The sequence below is a fragment of the Gorilla gorilla genome, chromosome 23, assembly GCF_029281585.2.
Source record: "Gorilla gorilla gorilla isolate KB3781 chromosome 23, NHGRI_mGorGor1-v2.1_pri, whole genome shotgun sequence".
In the NCBI taxonomy this organism is placed as follows: domain Eukaryota; kingdom Metazoa; phylum Chordata; class Mammalia; order Primates; family Hominidae; genus Gorilla; species Gorilla gorilla.
The window spans coordinates 32,670,892-32,698,672 of NC_086018.1; positions in this window are offsets into that span (position 1 = coordinate 32,670,892).

A 27,781-nucleotide genomic window follows, 5' to 3' on the forward strand; every position below is an offset into this window, starting at 1 on the left:
TACAAACCCCTTTGGAAGAAACTGCCTGAGGCTTTTCTTGCAGAGGTGTCACTCTTTTTAGAAATATATCTATGGTGGTTTGCTTGGCTTGTTTTTCTTTCCCATTATAAATTTGCGTTCAGCAGGTAATGCACCATAAACATTCCTCTGTATTAGTGAAAACCTTTCGTTGTTGGGGTCTATGTTTTCAAATCTTTTAAATCACTTGTTAGGGTCTGCAAAAGCTTCTGCTAAATCCTTCACTGTGAATTTTCTTGGGGGTTCTTTTTTTTTTCTCTCTCTCACTTGCAGTTTCCTTTTCTCTTGCCTCTTCTCCAACTATGTTCTTGTTACACTTCCAATAGCTCCTCATTATTCAGTTCCTCAGGACCTTTAGGACCTCCTCAATATCATCTTCCTCCACATCCAGGTTAAACTTGTTTGCCATCTCAACCACAGCCTTGTTGGTTTTTGCAACCTCCTCATCCTTGACAAATCCTTTGAAGCCAGGGATGAACTTCTTGAGTGTTATCTTTCAGATGCCATTCGTACATTCCTTGACAGCATCACCCCAAGCCCAACAAAAAATCTTTTTTTCTTTGATCTAGACTTTATTATTTATTTGCTCTCCTTTCTTTAATTTTTATTTTAAGTTCTGGGGTACATGTGCAGGATGTGCAGGTTTGGTTATATAGCTAAACATGCACCATGGTGGTTTCTTGCACCTATCAACCCACCCCCTAGGTATTAAGCAAACATGCATCAGCCATTTTTTCTAATGCTCTCCTTCCCCACACCATACCTGCTGACAGGCCCCAGTGTGTGTTTTCCCCTGCCTGTGTCCATGCGATCTCATTGTTCATCTCCCACTTATAAGTGAGAACATGTGCCAAACAAAATTTTTGATGCAGTCATAGATGTTGTAATCCTTCCAGCATTGCATCAGTGTCTTCCTTAGTTGCAGCAATAGCCTGGGCAAAGGTCCTCTCCGCGTACTAGACCTTAAAAGCTGCTACTCCTTGATCCATTGGTTGGATCAAAGGGGTGGTGTTTGGAAGGACAAATGACACCTCGATATTGGAAAGAAAGAGGATGTGTAAGAGCATTATCAACAATAAGCAAAATCTTGAAGACTATGTTATTCTCCAAATAGTAAGTCTCCAATTCACTGATACAGCAATTTGGAAGTGTATCTTGGAAAAGGCACTTGGAAAAGGACTTCTTAGTGCTCCTGTAGTACACTGGCCATGTGTGCTTATTGATACGCCTGAAGGCCCTTGGGTTCTCACAGTGCCAGATCACAAAGGGTTACAATTTGTAGCCTGTACCATTCTTCCCAAGCAAGAATATTATCCTGTCCTTACAAGCCTTGAAACCAAATATTGACTTGGCCTCCTTATGTATAAAAGTCATTTTCAGGCATCCCTCTCCAGAATAGGGAGGATTCATTCATATTGAAGATTTGCTCTGGCAAGTGATTTTCTTCCACAATCAGCTTGCTAGAATTTTCAAAATTTCATCTGCTTTCACATCAGCATGCACAGACTCACCACTTACTTTCACATATGTCATGAATAGTGATTCTTTAAACCACCCAGGGCTGGCAGTAAATGCAGCATGGTAGTTGGGTTCAGCCTTTTCCTTCAACATCTCAAACAAACTTTTTGCTTTGCCCATGATCATCATCATGCTAAGAGGGATAGACTTCTGAGTCTGGTCCTCAATCCAGATTAGAAGTTTCTCCCTATCTGATATGGGCCCCTCCTGAATTTTTCTCAGCCTTGTTGTCTTCAGTGAAGCAGATCTTTTAACAGTTTCTGTCCCTTTGTTCTTGTTCTTCAAGATAGTAGCTATGGTGGAATGGGACTTGCCTACCTGGCAAACAGTAACCACCACTGATTTTCCACCTTCGTTGTCCGTCATCACTTTTAATTTTGTTTCCAGGTCAGTCACTTGATGTGTCCTCTTACTGACAGCATTAGCCATAAATTTTGCATGCCTAGGGTCCCACAATGAACAAAACACCACCAGATTAAATCAAGCACAACAGGAAGTGATGAAATAAAGAGATTGTAAAGAGATGTGTAAGGTTGCTGCCCGTGTAACATGGCGTACTGTTTTACAGTTAAAAAAGCAAGCATGTTTTTAGAAATAGAAGTACACTCTAAAATCACAATAAAATGTATAGGATAGTAAAGACATAAACCAGTAATATAGTCATTTATTATCATGATCAACTATTATGTACTGTACTTAATGGAATGTGTGATACTTTTATATGATTGGTGATACAATGTAGGTTTGTTCACACCAGCATCACCAAAAACATGAGTAGTGCATTGTACTGTGACATCATGATGGCTATAGTGAGCAATAGGAATTTTTCAGCTCCATTATAATCTTATGGGACCACGGTCCTATATGTGGTCCATCATTGACCAAAGTGTCATTATGCAGCACGAGAAGGTGTTGTTGTTGTTGTTGTTGTTTGTCTTTGTTACTGGAGGTCTATTTTGAATCCTAGTTGAGCTGTAAAGCCCTGAGAAATTCTGAGGACTTGACAAATAGGAATAATAACATGTGTCCCACAAAAGAATTATCTGAGGGTTAAATAAAACTATTTATTTAAGGTTCAGACACAATTCCTGGACTACAGAAGATATCAGTAACTTATATAGGGCAGAAGAATTATGCTTCTTTTAAACAGGTAATTTTTTTTATTTTTACAACTTTTCACATACTTTTAGCTTCTAATATTATGTTGATAAATAATTGCTTTCTTTTAAAAAATGAGATATTTTCCTGAAAGAAGAGGAAAAATTTTAAAAACCAAAGAATATGGTTTTCTCTCTGTTACACCAAAATTTTACGATTGGCCTCAAATGGTCAGTCTATTTCTTTCCTGTGTGTCTTCTTGCAAACATATCTGATGAAGTCCTTTTTGAAAGTATGATACTGGCACAAGAATAGACAGGCAGATCAATGAAATAAAACAGCCCAGAAATAGATTCCAGTATGTATAAGAATTTAATGCATGATAAAGGAGACATTACATACCAATGTGAAAAGGAAGAATCATTTAACAAATGGTGCTGGGACCTCCTGATAACAATTTAGAGGGAAAAATCTATTTTAAGCACTTATTTCATATAATGCAGAGAAATCAATTTTAGATGAGTTAAAGAATTAAATATAAAAATATCAAATCTTAGAAAAACTAGAGGGAAAAAAGGTGAATAAGAACTTAATCTCCATAGGAGTAAGAACTTTCCAAGCTTAGAGCCATAGAATAAAACACAAAGGAGATCAACAGATTCAAGTGCTTAGAATTTAATTTTTTAAATCCTAACACAGAGACATAGAAAAGCTAAAGTCAGACTTGAAATAATAGTTCCAGCAAATCTAAACAATGTGACAACTCTTTCTTATAAATGGCTTATATCAGTCAGGATAAAAGAACACTAAGTTCTAGATCAATAAATGGGCAAAAGCATTCACAGAAATTCACATATAAGAAAAAGATACCTGATAAGCATGTGGTAGAAGATCTAAGCTCATCAGTAATTAAGGGAGTAATACATTTTAAGAATAAAGAATTAATTTTTTAAAACCATAGATTTGGCAAAAGAGAAAATATCACACGTATCTATTGTATGCAGTAGTATGAATTTGTTTAATACTTTACAAAACATTTTAATAATTTGTACTAAGAGACTTGGAAATATTTCAGCTAGTTTGGGGCTATATTTCTAATTTTCAGAATATAAGCAATTTTTTTTTTTGGAGATGGGATCTTGCTCTAGTTGCCCAAACTGGAGTGCAATGACATGATCTCGGATCACTGCAACCTCCACCTCCTGGGTTCAAGTGATTCTCCTGCCTCAGCCTCCCAAGTAGCTGGGATTACAGGCACCCGCCACCACACCCAGCTAATTTGTTTATATTTTTAGTAGAGACGAAGTTTCACCATGTTGGCCAGACTGGTCTTGAACTCCTGACCTCAAGTGATCCTCCCGTCTCGGTGTCCCAAAGTGCTGGGATTACAAGTGTGAGCCACCGTGCCCAGCCACAAAAATATTTTTAAATGTTAGGAAAAGGAAGAAACAGAAGAGGAGAGAATGAGCCATTGGCAAAATGTTCGCTATAGCATTAAACTAATAAATAATCATAAATAACACTAATAGGAAAAAAATTGAGTCGATTATGTTGCATTCATCCAGGCTTTATATTATATTATTACAAATATCATTCAGGGTTCTAGAAGGAAACAGATGATAAAGTCAACCTGGAATAATTTGATACAGGTTCAGGAAATAATCAATTTACAAAGAGTGTACAGAGAATAGGAAACCATCTGAGATAGTGCTGTACCCCAGAGCTAGTAACAGAAGAGCTGTCACTAGCTCTAAGCCTAATGAGGTGAGGGAAAAAAGCAATTGCCAGAACTTGGAAAAAGAGTGTCTTGGAGACACCTAGTCGACCTTGACAGGGGCTGTGACTTCTTTAAACCAAGGGCACACCATCTCAAAGCCACCCCATATGGAGGGATCCAGCAGAATAAATATTCTAATACCATTTCTCCTCTCCAATAACCAGCTCAGGTCCCCCCCAAGGCAAAGCTGGAGGGCAAGCACACATTTGAGGTCATCTGTACCCATCAGCCTCCCAAGGCACAGGACAGGAAAAACAGCACACATAGATCAGGAGGGAGAGAAGGAAGACATCCATTACACTGGAGAAAAACTGTATGAATTTGCTTTTATGGTATGATCTAAAATATTAAATTTGAGAAAAAGTAGAAATCAAAAAAATATGATAAAATGCTAAGTTTTGGATTAAGGTCATAGAATTGTTAGTAAATTTTTCCTTTTCTTCTTCTTTTTCAAATTTTGGGTTTATTAAAAAGGCAAGAGCAGCCGGGCACTGTGGTTCATGCCTGTAATCCCAGCACTTTCGGAGGCCAAGGCAGACGGATCACTTGAGGTCAGGAGTTTGTGACCAGCCTGACCAACATGGGGAAACCCCGTCTCTAATAAAAATACAAAAATTAGCTGGGCATGGTGGCGCGTGCCTGTAATCCCAGCTACTCTGGAGGCTGAGGCAGTAGAATTGCTTGAACCCGGGAGGCGGAGGTTGAGGTGAGCCGAGATCATGCCGTTGCACTCCAGCCTGGGCAACAAGAGTGAAACTCCGTCTCAAAAAAAAAAAAAAAAAAGCAAGAGCTATTTTCTTTAAACTTTGCATTTTCATCACAGGTGTTTAGCAAATCACAAGCATTTAATAAAATTTAAAGAATCAGTCCTCTGAACCTCAGCAACTACTCTTCTCTGCCATATTATTGGAAAGTTGTTGTCCCCCACTCCAGGAGACACAAACCCTGTCCCCTAGCATATCATTGCATAGTAGCGTTAACTCACTTTCACTTAATATTTAATTGTTAGCCATCACTAGCACCTTTTACATTAAGGTATCTGGGGTCAGGGCTGAAGTAAATAAAAGAAAGAAACCATTCACTGAAAACATCTCACTCCCTGTGTCTGCGCTGGCCACAATATTTAAGCTGATGATTATAGTCACCTTCTTCCACCACCTTTTTTCATTGTTGTTTCTCTTACATTTTTCTAGTACCTCAGGAAGATGGGGATGCTGACCCAACTTTCATTTAGTGTTATCTGAGTCTCCAGAGATCTTGCTTTATTAGATTGCCTCAGTTTTCAATTAACCAAGATTGTTGCGCAAAAAAGTAATAGGAGGCACCTTAGCGAATACCCTGGATTCTACACGTGACCTTATTGTGTAGCAGAAATCCAATTTCCAATGATAATTGAGATCGACCTTGTTGGCCAGTATAGGGACTGGTCCTCTTTCTGTTGCCTTGTCAACATAATGAGTCCAAAAAGTCCAGAGGGCAATCTCAGTGCACAAATCATCAGAACCATGACTGTCTTTGGTGGTGGCACTGCTCCTGAGGTAGGAGACCTCCAAACCTACCAATCCTAAGGCTGTTAGACAAGAAGCAAATGTTCTTTGAATGAGTTATTAGTCATAATAACGTGAGAGTCCACTCTCACCTCCACCTGAACTGATACATTCTGGCTGTGTTTTAGCTACTGTGTTTAAGTATTTATCACATCCTATAGGACAGTACCCCAACCACCCAGTGTGCTCCAAGATGGTACCATAAATAAGCCTGTAATAACTATATTAGGCCGTTCTTGCATTGTTATAAAGAAATATCTGAGACTGGATAATTTATAAGAAAAGAGGTTTAATTGGCTCGTGGTTCTGCAGGCTGTACAGGAAACATAGATCCAGCATCTGCTTCTGGAGAGGCCTCAGGGGGCTTTTACTCATGGTGGAAGGCAAAGCGGGAGCAGGCACGAGGCAAAGGCAAAAGTAGGAGTGAGAGAGAGAGAGTGAGTATGGGTTGAGGTGCTACCCACTTTTTTTTACATGTACTTTAAGTTCTGGGAAACGTGCAGAATGTGCAGGTTTGTTACATAGGTATGCACGTACCATGGTGGTTTGCTGCACCCACAAACCTGTCATCTATATTAGGTATTTCTTGTAATGCTATCCCTCCCCTAGCCCCCCACCTTCTGGCAGGCCCCAGTGTGTGATGTTCCTCTCCCTGTCTCCATGTGTGTTCTCATTGTTCAACTCTCATTTATGAGTGAGAACATGCAGTGTTTGGTTTTCTGTTCTTGTGTTAGTTTGCTGAGAATGATGGTTTCCAGCTTCATCTATGTCCCTGCAAAGGACAGGAACTCATCCTTTCTATGGCTGAATAGTATTCCATGGTGTATACGTGCCACATTTTCTTTATCCAGTCTATCACTGATGGGCATTTGGTTTGGTTCCAAGTCTTTGCTATTGTGAATAGTGCTGCAATAAACATACATGTGCATGTGTCTTTATAGTAGAATGATTGATAATCCTTTGGGTATATACCCAGTAATGGGATTTCTGGGTCAAATGGTATTCTGGTTCTAGATCCTTGAGGAATTGCCACACTGTCTTCCACAATGGCTGAACAAATTCACACTCTCTGCAACAGTGTAAAATCGTTCCTATTTCTCCACATCCTCCCCAGCGTCTGTCGTTTCCTGACTTTTTAATGATCGCCATCCTAACTGGCATGAGACAGTATCTCATTGTGGTGCTACACAGTTTTAAATGACCAGCTCTCGTGAGGACTCACTCACTATTGTGAAGACAGGCTCAATCCGTGAGGGATCTGCCTCCATGGTCCAAACACCTCCCACCTAATCACACCTCCAGCACTGGGGGTTACTCAACATGAGATTTGAGTGGGGACAGATATCCAAACTATATTAATAAACATGTCATCATTTCATCAAGGCAGTTACTACTGACAAGTGGAGAACCTAGTTAGGTCAATGAAGGTCATGGATATGTGTCCATGGCTACACTTCCTTGGTTATAAAATGACTTCCACAGTCAGAGGAGATGGTGTGTCAGATACCACAATATAGATAAAGCATTCTGTAATGTTGTACAAAGAATGTTGGTACTAACAGAGAAGTTTTGGGGAGGGAATGAAATTCATACTTGGAATTTGTGCCTATATCACTATTAGAACAAAGGGTTACCCCATTCAGGAAGGGAGGAGAGCAGTAATATCAACATTTTAACAGATAGCTGCCTGGTTTCCTCTGAATGGTGCCATATCCAGAGCTCAGAGTTGGCTTCTGATGCTGACAAATTAGGCCCTCAGCACTGGCACAGCCAGACCAGTACTGATGAGGGGAAGACCATGATGCTGAAACTGTGAGTGGGCTCCATCCCTGCTGCCATGCCCCTTTGTATAGGAACCTATTGAGCAAATCCCAAGGTATCTAGGGAAAGAAGTTGACTAATATACACAACACATTATTTCTGGTCCACCTGATTAATAAGAGCTTCCTCTACAATGAATTTGTCAGGTAGGAATGTGTGTAGACTATAAAGGTCCTCACTCTCTTTATCTACCCTGGGAGGTCCAGGTCCATACCTCCCTTACAGACCTCTTTGTCCCCAATCTTCAAATCTTGTTTTTTTTACCCGCAAGCAGCTAGCCAACCCATTAGTCACTGCTCATGAGTCAGTGTAAGGATTTCAGCATGAGGAGCATGCTAAAATCTGATGTTCACATCATCTGCTGCACAGACTATCTTCTTTCCCCATGAATTGGGTAACCAGATGCAGAACCTGAGGTTCTGCTGATTTAAATATTTTTCTTCATTGATCCCTCTCAAAAAACATCCAGAGTTGGGGCTGAAATGCAGCAGCCATCCATTTCCAGCTTATGCTGTTATACTTTGCAGATCTGCCATTAAACCAGACCCATTGCTTTGTCTTCCTTCATTAACCAGCCCTAGAGAATTCCCCATATCAGAAGGTGTGAATTGCGGGAGAGGAAGCAAAGCAGCAGAAGAAACTCTAGGGAAGTCTGTCCCATCCATAAGTGCAATTTACTTCTATCTTCCAGAATAACTCAGGCCCAGTCTCATATATTCCATTTATCCAGAATAACTCAGGCCCAGTCTCATATATTCCATTTATACTTTATAATAAAATGCTGCCGTGTGAGCCAATTTTATGCTTCAGTGTATCAAATAACATCAAGGTCACCATGAACAGCTTAGGTCTTATAGTCACTTGTTATCTCCTGCCTAGATATTCAGTCTCTACCGGGGTCAGTGGATGCTTTTCAAATCGAAAATGGTAGTCGCAGAAGAAGGACTCATTACAAACCCTAGGTGTCAAGCACCTTTTGGGTCTTGCTAGAGCTTCCATATGGCATCACTCTTTGCTATAGATGTTTCCAATACCAATGAGTCTACAGCATTTAAAAGCTCTATAACATTTTGCACTACAGACTGGACTTGTTAGAGCCTTACTTTGCTCTGAGCCTCATTAAAAACTGCCATCATTATGAGTTTCTCAATAAATAGGTCAGAGGAGCATGTGAAATCTGACGTATGTTGGCCTGAAAAACACAAAAAGGCTCAGTAAGTGTGGTGCATATTTCTTTGTGGTGGATGAGGTAAGGCACAGCAACCTGCCTATGACTTCAATGGCATAATGCTCATAAGCATAGGGCCATTTGACCTAAGAAACTTCATCAGGATAACTGGCATCTGAAATTTCACACCATTTGTCTTCTATCTTCTTACATAGATGTAAGAAGATACTTATTAAGGTATGTGGTATGTTTTATATTTCTTGCTGACCATGAGAATTAGTATATTATCATCAGGGTAACAGACCATGATGACATTTGATAGGTTGTAACGATGGCCCCTCCAGACCACAATGACAAAGACCAAGAGAGCTGACATAGGCCTAAGTCTCAAGGGAGAGGGAAGAAAGTGATTACTGGAACCCGAAAGGAGAAAGTGATGTGAAGAAGGTTTCCTTGACAGGATCCGTTGAGCTTCAGCTGAGGAATAAAAATCAGTCCCACAAGAGAGCAGTGAGAAAAAAAAAATAACCCAACATAATTCTCCTTCCTCCCTCTGATGTCCTGCTGGGACTCCCTATTAGCCAAATGCCAATTGGGAGACAGAGGGAAAAGAAACTGTTGGTGTGTCCATTCCAGACTCCCAGACATGGGAGCAGGGTTAAAGAGAGTGGATGTGGACAAAGTGAAGGTATCTGAGAGAGTGCAGAGAAGCCATGTTTGCCCTAGTGAGATGATTAACATTAGTAATAGATATTTGGTGGAGGTCAGGGGAGAATAAACCAAATGAAACGTCCAGGTTTTTGTTTGATTACAGATGTTTTATTACTTTGATAAACCTATTTTTCAAATTGTGATGTGAACTAGATTGTAAACTCTTTAGGCACTATGACTTTTAACTCTTTGTCCCCAGATTCCAGTATTATAATTTGGAAATAATAGATACTTATTTTTATAATAAACAATGTAACACATGTATTTTAAAAGTTCAAATCACACATTTTTTCAAGAGCATACAGAAAAATATATATTTACCAAAATTGACAATTTGCTGAACGATAAAGCAAGTGTCAACAAATTTTAATGAACTGAGCCCATACAGAATATGTCCTCTGGCCACAGTGGAAATGAGTTAGATATTAGTAATAACAACACAACTGGAAAATCCCTACATGATTGGAAATGAAGCAGTCTGCTTCTACATCACCCTTGAGTCGAAGAAGAAATCACAGTGGAAATTAGAAACTACTTTGAACTGAATGATAATGGAAATAATTTCCATACTTAGAGGAAAATTTATAGCCTTAAATGCATCTGTTAGGGGAGAAAAAAAATCCCAAAAGCCAATGACCTGCATATCTTTCTGAAAAGACTAACTATAGAACATAGTTAGATCTATGAAATTATAATTTTTGAAAAAATTACTCAGAAATTTATGAAATAACGAGCATACAATAAAGATTTAGGGGAAAAAAAGCCAAAGGTTGATCTATTAAAAAGCCTAATCGAATTGAAAAAAACACATTCTTCCAGATGTCAATCAAGAAAAAAAGGAAAGAAAACTCAAAATGACCAACATCAGGAATGAAAAAAGAGACTTAAGAGACTTAGATGAACAATCAATAGGATACTTCTTAAAATATAATAAAAGAGAGCAAGAATGGATGAGCAGGGTGCTAAGGATGGTCACTCCTATAATAAAATCATAATCCCTTGCCAAGTTTTCAGATTTGAGGCAGTTTTCAGATTTAGAACCCATTAACAAATGGAGTTGGCCAGGGCCCCAAGGAAGTGACCCTCGATGTGAAATGATCCACGTCAGGCACACACTGTAGAAACTCCTCTAGTCCTGCCCCCAAAGGGACCTATATCATTTACTGTAGCTACAGTGCACTGGAGGAAAGGAAATGTCTGGGTAGGCATTCAAGGACTATTGCACACACAGTCTGAGTTGACATTGATACCTGTAGAGCTGAACTGCCGTCATGGCTCCCCTCCTCAAACGAAGGTTAGTGGGTGTCAGATAATAAGTGGAGTCCTAGAAAAATGCAACTTTTTTATTCCACTGGGTCAACAGACCCACCCAGTGGTTATTTCCTCTGAATGTATAATTTGGATTGACAATTGGAGTAACCCCCACATTGAGTCCCTGACCTCTATAGTAAGATATAGTACAGTGGAAAGGGAGAAGTGCAAACCTCAGAAACTGCCTGCACCAGCTAAAAACATCAATGAAAGCCAGTATCATATCCTAGGTGGGGTGGCAGAGATTAGTGATGCTCTTAGAGAGCCAGAGGATGCCCCTAGCATAACTGTATTTAATTTGCCACTCTGGCAGAAACCAGAAGCATCCTGGGGAATGGCTGTATAGACTCTCACAACCTCAGCCAAATATTGTTAAGCCTGAATTACAGTTGCAGGACATGGGACCTTTGCTAGAGTAGATTTATGCAGCTTCAGACACATGTTATGTGGTCATTGACTCTGCAAATGTGTTTTGTCCTAACACAATCAGGAAAGAGGATCAGAAACAGTTCAGATTCACATGGAGCAGCAATAATATTTACTTACAGTTTTGCTTTAGGGCTGTATTAACTTTTCTACCCTCTGTCATAATATAGTCTGAAAAGATCTGGACTATATAGAAATCCCACAGAATACCATATTAAGCCATTACATCAAAGACATGTTGCTGCTCAGGCAGAGTGAGAGAGAGGTCGTCAGCAGACTAGAGGCTTTGTGCTCCAGAGCATGGAAGAAAAAGCCTACAAAGACACAGGAATCTGCCACTTCAGTACATTTATTGTGGTCCAGTGGTCAGGGGCATGCTGTGATGTCCTGTCCAAAATAAAGGACAAATTTCTGTATCTTGCCTGTCCTATTACAAAGAAGGAAGCACAGTTTCTGCTAGGCTTCTTCAAGTTCTGTAGTTAACACATTTTACACCTAGAAACATTGCTCTGGCCCTGATATTCGCTGACATGGAAGGATATCCACTTTGAGTGGAACACATGAGATCCAACAGACCTCATGATATTGGACCTATCAGGAGTAGAAAGAAATAAAGTATGGAGTTTGTGGTTAGCAAGCTCCAGGAGAAAATTCAGAAGCCTCTAGAGTTCTGGAACAAGGTTATACTATCTTCAGTGGACCATTACTGAAAAACGGCTCCTATTGTATTATTGAGCCCTTGTAGAGACAGACACTTGGCCGTGGGACATCAAGTGACCATTCATCCAAAATCAGGACTGCCATACCAAGTCATAAAATTATGTGGGTCCCTTTGCAATCCATCATAAGAGGAAAATGGTATATCTTGGACCAATCTTGAGAAGGGTCAGAAAGCACAAGCAGAGTGCAGAAACAGGTAGCCCAGACCCTCATGTCACCTACTCTGGCTGAACTAGGACCCCTCCTCCCTTAGTCACACATGTGGTCATAGGAAGGACTCTTGTATGTCCAGCTGAAGAAATAAGAAAAAGCATGAATCTGCTTTCTAAATGGGCCAACTTAGTGTGTACAAGCCACAAACAGACAAAAGCTTCATTGCAGACTTACTCAGGGGCTGGCCTTGAAAAGCAATGGCAAAGGAATACCTTTGAAATGGGTGGGGCTTTAGGTGATGTGCCTGTCATTGACTTGTGTGGAAGGAGAATTGGTCTGAGTACAGTGGGCAGAGGTTGGTCAGGGGTCTGGAAGAGAAACAATTGAAAATAAAAAACTAAAGGGTCTGAGTTAGAAGAATGTGGTTAGACACATGAGAGTAGGTACACAGTATGCCTACTAGAAAGGATTCACCATGGAAGAGGTACCAAACAGCTAAGCAGACAAAATGAGTCAGCCAGTTGATGTCAGCCAATCTTTTTTTTGTTTTGTTGTTTGAGGCAGAGTTTCACTCTGTCAACAGGCTGGAGTGCAGTGGCATGATCTGGGCTCACTGCAACCTCCGCCCCCCGGGTTCAAGTGAATCTCCTGCTTCAGCCTCCCGAGTAGCTGGGACTACAGGTGTGTGCCACCATGGCCAGCTAATTTTTGTAGTTTTAGTAAAGATGGGGTTTCACCATGTTGGGCCAGGATGGTCTCGGTCTCTTGACCTCGTGATTCACCTGTCTCGGCCTCCCAAAGTGCTAGGATTAGAGGCGTGAGCCAATCTTTATCAGTGCCTATCCCCCAGGCTGGCATAAAGGACATCTGAACGAGTGATCATAGTGGCAAAGTCAGAGGCAATAAATGGGTTCAACCATGTGGGCTCTCATTTGCCAAAGCTGATCTAGCTACTGTTGCCTCTGAACATCAAACCTGCCAGAAAAAGACCAATGCTGAGTTCCTGGTATGGCACCATTTTTTTAGAAGAACAGCAGGTCATTTGTTGGCAAGTTCACTAAATTGTTCGCCATTCATCCTGGAGGTGCCAATGGTTTATTCCCACAGAAGTAGACACATATTCCAGGTAAAGACTTGCCTGTCCAGCATACGGGGCCCTAGCCAACTTCATTATCTGGGAGATTATGAAATGCCTGACCCACATCATTGACTCCTACACAAAATAGTAACTGTTGTGCAAGGGTGTGGAAATTGCTCATTGTTATGGGATTCACTGTTCTTATCACATGCTGTATCACCAAGAAGCTGCCAGCTAAGTAGAGCTGATGCTCTGTCTATCTCTTTAATGGTATGATAGTCTCAACTGAAGTGCTATTTTGGATCACCTGTAGCATCATTTTGGAGGCAATATCCTATGTGGATGAAGTGTCATCAAACAAGACATACAAATTGAATCAGAGACCTCTATATAGTGCTGTGTCCCCAGTAGGAAAAATGCAGGGGACCTAAGAACCAAGGGATGTAAGCAGGAGCCATCCCATTTATCATCACTTGCAATAATCCAATAGGGGATTTTTTTTTTCTGTTCATCCATGAAATTGTGGAGTCTTCAGGATTAGTGGTCCTGGTTCTCAAAGGGTACACTATCTTCCAAAGGGTCCTATTGAACTATAACCTGTGGTTGTAGTTCCTGAGTACTTTGAAATCCTTATGTCCAGGAACTAGCAAGTGAGAGAAATTATCTTATCGGGGTCAATTAATGTTGATCAGCAAGAGGACATAAGGTTACCGTTAACAAATGGGGCCAGGAAGAAACATGTATGGAACTCAGGTGACCCACTTTGTTGCGTCTTGTGGCTCAATTGTGTTATACCCAATTGTGACTCCAAGAGAGAAGTGTGTCACCCCAGCCTGAAAAGGATATGGTCTCAGACACTTCAGTGATGAAGGCTTGGGTCATATTACTAGTAGAAGCAGCAGCTGGGGGTGAGGGGAATTTAGAAAGTATAGTAGAGGAGACAATGGACACCAGCTGCAGTCCTGTGAGCTGTCGTAGTGATGCAGTTGTAGTTCATTCCACAAACCTGTCATTCCACCCGATCCCTGGAGGAGCTGCTCCTGGAACATACATGGAGGATCCATGCCTGGCAAGGAGTGGACTGTGGCATACACCAAGATGTGCTACTTTACCCACCTTCAAAAAAAAAAAAAAAAAAAAAAGATTCACTGCATAGTTACATTAGGAGAACGATTGCCTGGAAGCCTCAATCTTTTAGCTTTTTAGGGATCACCTCAAATTTTAAGCTGAGGTCACACCTGTTTCAGATAGCCTCAATTCATTGACTAAGCAAAGTGATAGTTAATGTCCTAGAGATTCTTACATATAATGTGAAACTTCTCTAACAGGCCATCTTTGCTCCAGAGTGCCCTCCTCCGCTGTCCAATCCTGCTTCTTTCTCCTTTTTTCAAAGCTGTTACTCCAAAATAAACTTTTTCAAGCGAACTCCGTTCTCTCTGTTTTAAATGCGTGCTACAAGATAGTATGGTATTATTTTCAAAAAATTATGAATGATAGAAAAATAAATATGTACTTAAAATATACTAATTTTGGAATAGCGAAGTTACAAATGAGTTTTGTTACATTCTTATACTTATTCTGTGTTCTCCAAGTTCTATGCATTGAACAAATTTGCAAGTTTGGAGTAAATATATTATTCCTTAACTAAAATAATATCTAAATAATATAGAGACATTGAAAGTAACTGTCCTCTGCCATACCTTTTGCTAGCATACACATATCCATATTATTTATTCAACAAATATTTATTTAATGTCTACTATATGCCAGGCATTCAGCTGGGTGATAGGGATAGAGTGCTGAATAGAGTCCCTACTCTTGTGGACTTTGCTTTATTGTAGAAACTGCCTCAAATGTCTTTAATATTTTTGTCTTGTTATTAAACCACATAACCACAAGCTCTTTCTTAATGTATCAAATTTTATACCTAATTTATGGATCTATCTCTATACTATCTATCTATATATATATATATCATTATCTTTAGTTGTTCTGTTGGTAGAGTTACTATCTAATTTGTCATCCAACCAGGACATTTTTGAGAGGAAAGAGGGTGCTGTTAATATATATGCCAAGATAACAGACAAGAATAGATACCATGCCAGGCAAATTTCTCATTGGTAACTTTTAAACTCTGAATGAAATACTAATATCTTTATTTTTGTATCACATCAAGTATTCCCTACCCTTTCTTTAATCATCTGTTCTCCTCCCTTAACTGTCAATGATTATTTTTATTTTTACTTTTAAATTGCCAAAGTAAATGATACTTAATTTTTAAAGTCATATTTATATCTTTGATGTTTTGCCTGAAGGTTAATTCTCAAATATGAAAATCAATAACTGGTTTTATTATTTCTAGAACTTTGTAAATAGTTTTCACTATGAAGATAGTAATCGTTGTTATTACATTTTTAATGGAGTTTTGCTTTTTTATTCTGGAATTTCTAATTGCCTGTCTTTTTAAATTATTGCATATTTGGAACAAGTTTTCAATTCTTGATTTTGTTTAACTTCTCCTTCCAATTAAGTGTTCTTTAAAGCCTTCCACCCTGCTTTATTAGTTGTCACTTCTTCCTTCCTTAAGTCCTTCATCTGCTAATGAACCTACTGCTATTTTTTTATAGTTGTGAGATGAAAAAGAGAGAGTGCCATTGATACATATGCCAAGATAATACACAAGAATAGACACCATGCCAAGTAAATTTGTCATTGGTTACTTTTAACTCAGAATGAAATGCTAACATCTCTTTTTTATTGCATCAGATATTACCTACCGTTTCTTGAATCATCCTTTCTCCTCCCCTTAACTGTCAACAATTATTGTCTTTATTTTTACTCTTATATTGCAAAAGCAAATGATACTTAATTTTTCTTTTTTTCTTTTTTTTTTATTATACTTTAAGTTTTAGGGTACATGTGCACATTGTGCAGGTTAGTTACATATGTATACATGTGCCATGCTGGTGTGCTGCACCCACTAACTCCTCATCTAGCATTAGGTATATCTTCCGATGCTATCTCTACCCCCTCCCCCCACCCCACAACAGTCCCCAGAGTGTGATATTCCCCTTCCTGTGTCCATGTGATCTCATTGTTCAATCCCCACCTATGAGTGAGAATATGTGGTGTTTGGTTTTTTGTTCTTGCAGTAGTTTACTGAGAATGATGATTTCCAGTTTCATCCATGTCCCTACAAAGGACATGAACTCATCATTTTTTATGGCTGCATACTATTCCATGGTGTATATGTGCCACATTTTCTTAATCCAGTCTATCATTGTTGGACATTTGGGTTGGTTCCAAGTCTTTGCTATTGTGAATAGTGCCGCAATAAACATACGTGTGCATGTGTCTTTATAGCAGCATGATTTATAGTCCATTGGGTATATACCCAGTAATGGGATGGCTGGGTCAAATGGTATTTCCAGTTCTAGATCCCTGAGGGATCGCCACACGGACTTCCACAATGGTTGAACTAGTTTACAGTCCCACCAACAGTGTAAAAGTGTTCCTATTTCTCCACATCCTCTCCAGCACCTGTTGTTTCCTGACTTTTTAATGATTGCCATTCTAACTGGTGTGAGATGGTATCTCATTGTGGTTTTGATTTGCATTTCTCTGATGGCCAGTGATGATGAGCATTTTTTCATGTGTTTTTTGGCTGCATAAATGTCTTCTTTTGAGAAGTGTCTGTTCATGTCCTTCGCCCACTTTTCGATGGGGTTGTTTGTTTTTTTCTTGTAAATTTGTTTGAGTTCATTGTAGATTCTGGATATTAGCCCTTTGTCAGATGAGTAGGTTGCGAAAATTTTCTCCCATTTTGTGGGTTGCCTGTTCACTCTGATGGTAGTTTCTTTTGCTGTGCAGAAGCTCTTTAGTTTAATTAGATCCCATTTGTCAATTTTGGCTTTTGTTGCCATTGCTTTTGGTGTTTTAGACATGAAGTCCTTGCCCATGCCTATGTCCTGAATGGTAATGCCTAGGTTTTCTTCTAGGGTTTTCATGGTTTTAGGTCTAACGTTTAAGTCTTTAATCCATCTTGAATTGATTTTTGTATAAGGTATAAGAAAGGGATCCAGTTTCAGCTTTCTACATATGGCTAGCCAGTTTTCCCAGCACCATTTATTAAATAGGGAATCCTTTCCCCATTGCTTGTTTTTCTCAGGTTTGTCAGATATCAGATATTTGTAGATATGCAGCATTATTTCTGAGGGCTCTGTTCTGTTCCATTGATCTATATCTCTGTTTTGGTACCAGTACCATGCTGTTTTGGTTACTGTAGCCTTGTAGTATAGTTTGAAGTCAGGTAGTGTGATGCCTCCAGCTTTGTTCTTTTGGCTTAGGATTGACTTGGCGGTGCGGGCTCTTTTTTGGTTCCATATGAACTTTAAAGTAGTTTCTTCCAATTCTGTGAAGAAAGTCATTGGTAGCTTGATGGAGATGGCATTGAATCTGTAAATTACCTTGGGCAGTGTGGCCATTTTCACGATATTGATTCTTGCTACCCATGAGCATGGAATGTTCTTCCATTTGTTGGTATCCTCTTTTATGTCCTTGAGCAGTGGTTTGTAGTTCTCCTTGAAGAGGTCCTTCACATCCCTTGCAAGTTGGATTCCTAGGTATTTTATTCTCTTTGAAGCAATTGTGAATGGGAGTTCACTCATGATTTGGCTCTCTGTCTGTTGTTGGTGTATAAGAATGCTTGTGATTTTTGTACATTGATTTTGTATCCTGAGACTTTGCTGAAGTTGCTTATCAGCTTAAGGAGATTTTGGGCTGAGACAATGGGGTTTTCTAGATATACAATCATGTCGTCTGCAAACAGGGACAATTTGACTTCCTCTTTTCCTAATTGAATACCCTTTATTTCCTTCTCCTGCCTAATTGCCCTGGCCAGAACTTCCAACACTATGTTGAATAGGAGTGGAGAGAGAGGGCATCCCTGTCTTGTGCCAGTTTTCAAAGGGAATGCTTCCAGTTTTTGCCCATTCAGTATGATATTGGCTGTGGGTTTGTCATGGATAGCTCTTATTATTTTGAAATACGTCCCATCAATACCTAATTTATTGAGAGTTTTTAGCATGAAGGGTTGTTGAATTTTGTCAAAGGCTTTTTCTGCATCTATTGAGATAATCATGTGGTTTTTGTCTTTGGTTCTGTTTATATGCTGGATTACATTTATTGATTTGCGTATATGGAACCAGCCTTGCATCGCAGGGATGAAGCCCACTTGATCATGGTGGATAAGCTTTTTGATGTGCTGCTGGATTCAGTTTGCCAGTATTTTATTGAGGATTTTTGCATCAATGTCCATCAAGGATATTGGTCTAAAATTCTCTTTTTTTGTTGTGTCTCTGCCTGGCTTTGGTATCAGAATGATGCTGGCCTCATAAAATGAGTTAGGGAGGATTCCCTCTTTTTCTATTGATTGGAATAGTTTCAGAAGGAATGGTACCAGTTCCTGCTTGTACCTCTGGTAGAATTCGGCTGTGAATCCATCTGGTCCTGGACTCTTTTTGGTTGGTAAGCTATTGATTATTGCCACAACTTCAGCTCCTGTTATTGGTCTATTCAGAGATTCAACTTCTTCCTGGTTTAGTCTTGGGAGAGTGTATGTGTCCAGGAATTTATCCATTTCTTGTAGATTTTCTAGTTTATTTGCGTAGAGGTGTTTGTAGTATTCTCTGATGGTAGTTTGTATTTCTGTGGGATCAGTGGTGACATCCCCTTTATCATTTTTTATTGCGTCTATTTGATTCTTCTCTCTTTTCTTTTTTGTTCGTCTTGCTAGCAGTCTATCAATTTTGTTGATCCTTTCAAAAAACCAGCTACTGGATTCATTGATTTTTTGAAGGGTTTTTTGTGTCTCTATCTCCTTCATTTCTGCTCTGATCTTAGTTATTTCTTGCCTTCTGCTAGCTTTTGAATGTGTTTGCTCTTGCTTCTCTAGTTCTTTTAATTGCAATGCTAGGGTGTCAATCTTGCATCTTTCCTGCTTTCTCTTGTGGGCATTTAGTGCTATAAATTTCCCTCTACACACTGCTTTGAATGCCTCCCAGAGATTCTGGTATGTTGTGTCTTTGTTCTCGTTGGTTTCAAAGAAAATCTTTATTTCTGCCTTCATTTCGTTATGTACCCAGTAGTCATTCAGGAGCAGGTTGTTCAGTTTCCATGTAGTTGAGCGGTTTTGAGTGAGATTCTTAATCCTGAGTTCTAGTTTGATTGCACTGTGGTCTGAGAGATAGTTTGTTATAATTTCTGTTCTTTTACATTTGCTGAGGAGAGCTTTACTTCCCAGTATGTGGTCAATTTTGGAATAGGTGTGGTGTGGTGCTGAAAAAAATGTATATTCTGTGGATCTGGGGTGGAGAGTTCTGTAGATGTCTATTAGGTCCGCTTGGTGCAGAGCTGAGTTCAATTCCTGGGTATCCTTGTTGACTTTCTGTCTGGTTGATCTGTCTAATGTTGACAGTGGGGTGTTAAAGTCTCCCATTATTAATGCGTGGGAGTCTAAGTCTCTTTGTAGGTCACTCAGGACTTGCTTTATGAATCTGGGTGCTCCTGTATTGGGTGCATATATATTTAGGATAGTTAGCTCTTCTTGTTGAATTGATCCCTTTACCATTATGTAATGGCCTTCTTTGTCTCTTTTGATCTTTGTTGGTTTAAAGTCTGTTTTATCAGAGACCAGCATTGCAACCCCTGCCTTTTTTTGTTTTCCAATGGCTTGGTAGATCTTCCTCCATCCTTTTATTTTGAGCCTATGTGTGTCTCTGCACATGAGATGGGTTTCCTGAATACAGCACACTGATGGGTCTTGACTCTTTATCCAATTTGCCAGTCTGTGTCTTTTAATTGGAGCATTTAGTCCATTTACATTTAAAGTTAATATTGTTATGTGTGAATTTGATCCTGCCATTATGATGTTAGCTGGTTATTTTGCTCGTTAGTTGATGCAGTTTCTTCCTAGTCTCGATGGTCTTTACATTTTGGCATGATTTTGCAGTGGCTGGTACCAGTTGTTCCTTTCCATGTTTAGTGCTTCCTTCAGGAGCTCTTGTAAGGCAGGCCTGGTGGTGACAAAATCTCTCAGCATTTGCTTCTCTGTAAAGTATTTTATTTCTCCTTCACTTATGAAGCTTAGTTTGGCTGGATATGAAATTCTGGGTTGAAAATTCTTTTCTTTAAGAATGTTGAATATTGGCCCCCACTCTCTTCTGGCTTGTAGGGTTTCTGCCAAGAGATCCACTGTTAGTCTGATGGGCTTCCCTTTGAGGGTAACCCGACCTTTCTCTCTGGCTGCCCTTAACATTTTTTCCTTCATTTCAACTTTGGTGAATCTGACAATTATGTGTCTTGGAGTTGCTCTTCTCGAGGAGTATCTTTGTGGTGTTCTCTGTATTTCCTGAATCTGAATGTTGGCCTGCCTTGCTAGATTGGGGAAGTTCTCCTGGATAATATCCTGCAGAGTGTTTTCCAACTTGGTTCCATTCTCCCCATCACTTTCAGGTACACCAATCAGACGTAGATTTGGTCTTTTCACATAGTCCCATATTTCTTGGAGGCTTTGCTCATTTCTTTTTATTCTTTTTTCTCTAAACTTCCCTTCTCGCTTCATTTCATTCATTTCATCTTCCACCGCTGATACCCTTTCTTCCAGTTGATCGCATCAGCTCCTGAGGCTTCTGCATTCTTCACGTAGTTCTCGAGCCTTGGTTTTCAGCTCCATCAGCTCCTTTAAGCACTTCTCTGTATTGGTTATTCTAGTTATACATTCTTCTAAATTTTTTTCAAAGTTTTCAACTTCTTTGCCTTTGGTTTGAATGTCGTCCCGTAGCTCAGAGTAATTTGATCGTCTGAAGCCTTCTTCTCTCAGCTCGTCAAAGTCATTCTCCATCCAGCTTTGTTCCGTTGCTGGTGAGGAACTGTGTTCCTTTGGAGGAGGAGAGGTGCTCTGCTTTTTAGAGTTTCCAGTTTTTCTGTTCTGTTTTTTCCCCATCTTTGTGGTTTTATCTACTTTTGGTCTTTGATGATGGTGATGTACAGATGGGTTTTTGGTGTGGATGTCCTTTCTGTTTGTTAGTTTTCCTTCTAACAGAGAGGACCCTCAGCTGCAGGTCTGTTGGAGTACCCTGCCGTGTGAGGTGTCAGTGTGCCCCTGCTGGGGGGTGCCTCCCAGTTAGGCTGCTCGGGGGTCAGGGGTCAGGGACCCACTTGAGGAGGCAGTCTGCCCGTTCTCAGATCTCCAGCTGCGTGCTGGGAGAACCACTGCTCTCTTCAAAGCTGTCAGACAGGGACATTTAAGTCTGCAGAGGTTACTGCTGTCTTTTTGTTTGTCTGTGCCGTGCCCCCAGAGGTGGAGCCTACAGAGGCAGGCAGGCCTCCTTGAGCTGTGGTGGGCTCCACCCAGTTCGAGCTTCCCGGCTGCTTTGTTTACCTAAGCAAGCCTGGGCAATGGCGGGCGCCCCTCCCCCAGCCTCGCTGCCGCCTTGCAGTTTGATCTCAGACTGCTGTGCTAGCAATCAGCGAGACTCCATGGGCGTAGGACCCTCCGAGCCAGGTGCGGGATATAATCTCGTGGTGCGCCGTTTTTTAAGCCCCTCGGAAAAGCGCAGTATTCAGGTGGGAGTGACCCGATTTTCCAGGTGCCGTCCGTCACCCCTTTCTTTGACTCGGGGAACTCCCTGACCCCTTGCGCTTCCCAAGTGAGGCAATGCCTCGCCCTGCTTCAGCTCGCACATGGTGCGCGCACCCACTGACCTGCGCCCACTGCCTGGCACTCCCTAGTGAGATGAACCTGGTACCTCAGATGGAAATGCAGAAATCACCCGTCTTCTGCGTCGCTCACACTGGGAGCTGTAGACTGGAGCTGTTCCTATTCAGCCATCTTGGCTCCTCCCCCTTAATTTTTCTTTGAGTGGTGTGTTGAGAAGAATAGATAAGTATATCTCTAATGTTAACTGTCTTGTAAAATTATTTGAAACTATATTTCTTATTATCAACTTCAAGAATAAAACCACAATTTCTCCCCTCTATAATGAAAACATAAGCATACTTCCCTCCTCCAAAATACTTTGTCAACTTTCTAGTATTGTTTATAGAATATGGAGTTTAAGTCCTACACTATTATTATTATTTTATGTGTTTCTATTTACCCTTTTGTGAATACTTTTACATTTGAATTCTTTTTTATAATTACATTTTAAAAAGTCACAGTGTCAACTTGGTTTTTGATTGGTTTTCATCTCACAGTACCTTTTCTGGAGTAGGGTTATACCCCACAGTAGCTGCAAATTCTGCAGAGCCCCAATTCTACTGATCAGGATGAAAAGAAAGAAGGCTGCTGCCTCCACAGAAGCCCAGTAACTATGACTCGACTCTTGAATATATCTCCCATCATTTATTGTTTTTCTACATTAGGCAATAAAATTTCTAGTAACACTGAGTTTCTGAGGCTTTTTGATGAAGGGCACAAGCTTTGGAGTCAGATCCTTCTAGATGCAAATCCAGCTCTGATAAAACTAGCCATGTGAACCAATTGAAAAAAAATTCCTCAAACCTCAGTTTCTTTATCTGTAAAATGATGACAATAGTGCCTGCCTCAGAGGGTTATTGTGAAGACAAAATAGGTACTATATAGAAAGCACCTCTCACAATGCTTGGCATATAATAAATCTTTAATAAGTGCTGACTCTTGTTATTGTAAACTGTAGTTGGAAAGCATCTCCTTTGTGAACAGATGTGTTATGTTACTGTGCAAGATACCACCCCCTTCTATGCATTGGATCAAGATCCTATCAAGAAGGTCTGCAAGATGCAGATATAGTGAAGAGAATGCAAGACCCAGAATGGCAGATGCCTTGTCTGCCTGATTCACTGATATCTCCTGAGCATCCAGAACAGTATCTGACATATGGCAAATACAAAGCAAATGTCTCTGGAGTAAATAAAAAGACAATGAACTTCTCAATTAGATACAACTCTGCTTGAATCCTGGCTCAACCATTTTCTAGCTGTGTAACTTCAGGCAAGTCACATAACTTCTCTGGTGTCTTAGATTTCTTAGCTATAAAGTGAGAAATTACAACACTTTCTAGCTCACAGAATTAGTCACATACCATAACACATGTTAAAATTCTTCACAAACTCTATCAAGATTCAAATGTCAATGTGACTGCTGTTGTGGCCACTTAAAAAAAACTAAAACATCATTCTAAAAAAGTTGTTCTTCTCCCTGCTTTTGGCCTACCTTTCTCTCCTCATGAGCCTTTAGGACCAGAAGTACTGTTTGGGAATACTCCAAGTCCCATTCTGACGTCCTCTCCCCTACCTTCTCATTTAAGCCAAGCTGTCATCTCCGGCTTCACCTTGTCCTTGCCTCTGGAAACCTGGGCTTGGGGTCTGACATGCTGTGCCTGATGTTTAAATTTTATATGACTCTGTTTTGTTTTGTTTTGTTTGTTTGAGATGGAGTCTAGCTCTGTTGCCCAGGCTGGAATGCAGTGGCACGATCTCGGCTCACTGTAACCTCCGCCTCCTGGGTTTAAGTGATTCTCATGCCTCAGCCTTCTGAGTAGCTGGGATTACAGGCACCCACCACCATGCCCAGCTATTTTTTGTATTTTTAGTAGAGACGGGGTTTTGCCATGTTGGTCAGGCTGGTCTTGAACTCCTGACCTCAGGTGATTCACCTGCCTTAACCTCCCAAAATACTGGGATTACAGGCGTGAGCCACTGTGCCCAGACTGACTGTGGTTTTATATGACTCTCTGGTTCTCAGTACCCTTGACTGTCATTTAGGAATTCTTCACTCATTCTGATTCCTGCCCTGTGGCACCTAGCACCCATTCTTGACCCCTTAAGTCTCTACAGACTCCACTCTTCCCATACACGCATGGATAGGGTCAATCAAAAGAGTGATTTCCATTAAGCTACATTCCTAAAATCCAGACTTATGTGGAGATGAAAATTCCCTATTTGTATCAAAAAGGATTTTGGGCAAAGGAAAAACAATGAGGACCCCTGTGATTTTTATTTCACTGGGCAATTACCAAATACAGCAGACAACAAAATAAGACATAGGCAAGTGCTTGGTAGAGTATGCTGGAGGGAAAACAGTAACTCTTTGTGCATGTTGTAATGGGATGAATTAGTGACAGACTCCCGAGGGGGAGTTCAGAGTCATCCTGGAAAGTTCAGCAAAGACATCTGCTAAGTTGAAGACATCTGCTCAATAAAGTCACCACAGTGGGAGTGCAAAAGAGAAGAAAGTGTTGGAATGAATTTAAATAAAAAGCAGCTGAGAAAAATTAGTACAGTATTGAGCATCTTATTAAATGCTGGTAGGTGGCACATGTATATATATGTAACACATCTGCACATTGTGCACATGTACCCTAAAACTTAAAGTATGATAAAAAAAATAAATAAATAAATGCTGCTGGGGCCCCTAATTCTATAGGCTCCGTGCAGATGTTGCACATGCTTTACTTGGCTCAAAGCCACAACTTAAAAGCAAAGGCCCAATAGAAATAAATCTATCCATAAACATCTGTGTGTCTTCAGTGTGTACCCAGCTCTGTGTTAGGTCCTTTGACAGTTATGTGGTAATCATTTCTGTCTGAGAATTGAAATTATTTGCAAAGTATTAGAAATAAAATGCAGCAGTGATAGCAAAGAACTAGGCCCATAGCAAGCATGTGACGAATATTGCCAGAGTAATTAGTAATATCAATATTTAACAAATATTTCTTGAGCATCTATCGTGTGCCAGGCCTGTTCTAGCCACCGAAGACACAGAAATGAACAAGACATCCACGTACCCATCCGTATGGAGTTTATATTTAAAGAGGCTGAGATAGAGAAGACAGAGAGTGCTAATGCAGGATGAGAGGATGGAGAGTAGGTATATAGCTACAAGTGGCCTCTACAACCACTTTGCAGAGTCCTCATTTGAGCAGGAAACTGCATGAAGTGATAGAGCCATGTAACAGTCTGAAGAAGTGTCCCTGGAAGAGGGGACACAGAATAAGGCAGCACAAGCTTGGGTGCATGGCCACAGCATGGAGCAAGTGTGGCTACCACAGAGTGTGCTGGAGGGGAATGCTGGGTGCTGAGACTGGACAGGAAGCCAGGGCCTGACTTGTAGAGCTCTTACTAACTCATGGTAAGAAATTTGGGAGTTTGGAAAAAGGAACACAGGTGAGCATGTTAACATGTAACTGGATTTTAGCCAACAGTTTCTCTGTGATCTCAGTATTTGACTAAAGGCCCAATGTCAAAAACAACAGGATCAAAGTATGCCAACCTTCTAGAAACTTCCAAATTTCCTCTCACAGATTTTGCTAAAAGATAGAAAACCTGATCCTTCAGTCTTTACCTTTGTCATCCCAACCAGACCATGGAAGAGAAAACTAAACATTTGGGAAAACTGTTGGCCTCATGCAGCATATGTCTGCATTTTCTCTACCCTCATCATTAAAAGAGATTACTCCTACTTAGAGGAAAGTGAGAGGATTTCTGAGAGAACTCCACTGAGATGTTGGATGTGAGTCCCGGAAGGGAACTGACATCTTTCTCTCCAGTTGGGACACTTAGCTGAGCTGAAGGCATTAGAACTGTCATCCCAAAGCTGCCATGAGGGTAGAGATAGCAGGAGGGCCCTGGAGGACTCTGGAGACTCCTGGGGTGTATATACACAGAGAGTAACCAATTCTCACCTAAGATTTCTGAAAGTGAATTGGTGACCTGATCCATACTGAAAAAAATGGAAAGAAGGAACTAAGAATGTAAATGGACTCAAAAGATGAGCCATCTACAAATGTGGGCACTCTCACTAACCCATCCCAGGGCTGGCCAATTGTCACTCACACTTGTAAACCGCCCCCATCTAGTGACAGGATGGCAGAAGGCTGAGACAACTTATGTAAGAGTGGGACCATGGGGGAGAATATTGCTCCCTCCCTAGGGTAGAAGTAAATAGGACTTGTTTAAAATTTTCTTATGGAATAGCTAACCAGGGTCACTCACCACTCTTACATTTATGAGGCTTATAAAAATATTTTATGACTCAACCTTCAAGATGGCAATTGTACATCAGAGTTGTCATGTACCCCCGAACAACAACAAAAAATAACAAAATCAGGTGACTGACACTATTCAATTTCAAAACGTATTGTAAACCTACAGTAACTAAAACAGTGTAGTATTGGAGAAATAATAGACAAATAGATCGCTAAAACAGAACAGAGAGCCCAGAAATAGACCCATACAAATATACTCAGCTGATCTTAGACAGAAGAGGAAAATACATTCAATGGAGAAAGAATAATCTCAAGAAATGGTGCTGAAACAACTGGAGATTCACATGTCAAAAAACGAATCTAGACATAGACTTTACTCATTCACCAAAAATGGATAAAAATGTAAAATGACCTAAATGTAAAATATAAAAATCATAAAAGATTATGTAGGAGAAGATCTAGATGGCTTTGGATTTGACAATGGCTTTCTAGATATAACATAAAAAGTAAGATCTGTGACAGAAAAAAATCAAGTTGCACTTCATAAAAGTTAAAAACTTCTGCTTATGAAGGACATTGTTAAGCGATTGCAAAGGCGACACACAGACAAAAAATATTTACAAAATGTACATCAGATAAAGGACTTGTAACGAACATATACAAAGAACTCTTAAAACTCATCAATAAGAAAAGGCCAAATTAAATATGGGCAAAACATTTGAACATATTCCTCATCAAAGAGATAGACAAATGGTGAACAGACACATGAAAAGATGCTCCACATCACATGCTATTAAAGAACTGCAAATTGAAATAACGATGAACTACCACTACACATCCCTTAGAGTGGTGAAGTCCAAAACACGGACAACACCAAACGCTGACAAGGATGTGGAGCACATGGAACTGTCACTCGTTGTTGGTAGGATTGAAAAACGGTACAACCACATTGAAAGCCATACGGCAGTTTCTTACAAAGTTAAACAGTCTTACCATAGAATCCAACAATAATGCTTCTAGATATTTAGCAAATGTATTGAAATCTTATGTCCATACAGAAACCTGCAAATGAATATCTAAAGCGGCTTTTTATTCATAATTGCCAAAAACTAGAAGCAAGCAAGAATTCTTCAAAAGGTGAATGAATAAATGAATGGTGGTACCTCCATATAATGGAATATTATTTAGCAATTAAATGAGTCATAAAGGCATGAAAAGCCAGGGAGTAACTTTAAATACATATTGGTAAATTAAAGAAGCCAATCAGAAAAGGCTACATACTGTATTATTCCAACTATATAACATCCTGAAAAAAAAAGCAAAACTATAGAGACAGTAAAAAGATCAGTGTGGTTCCTAGGGTTACAAGAGGAGGGAAAGAGAGTGCAGCACCAGAGAAGTTTAGTGCGG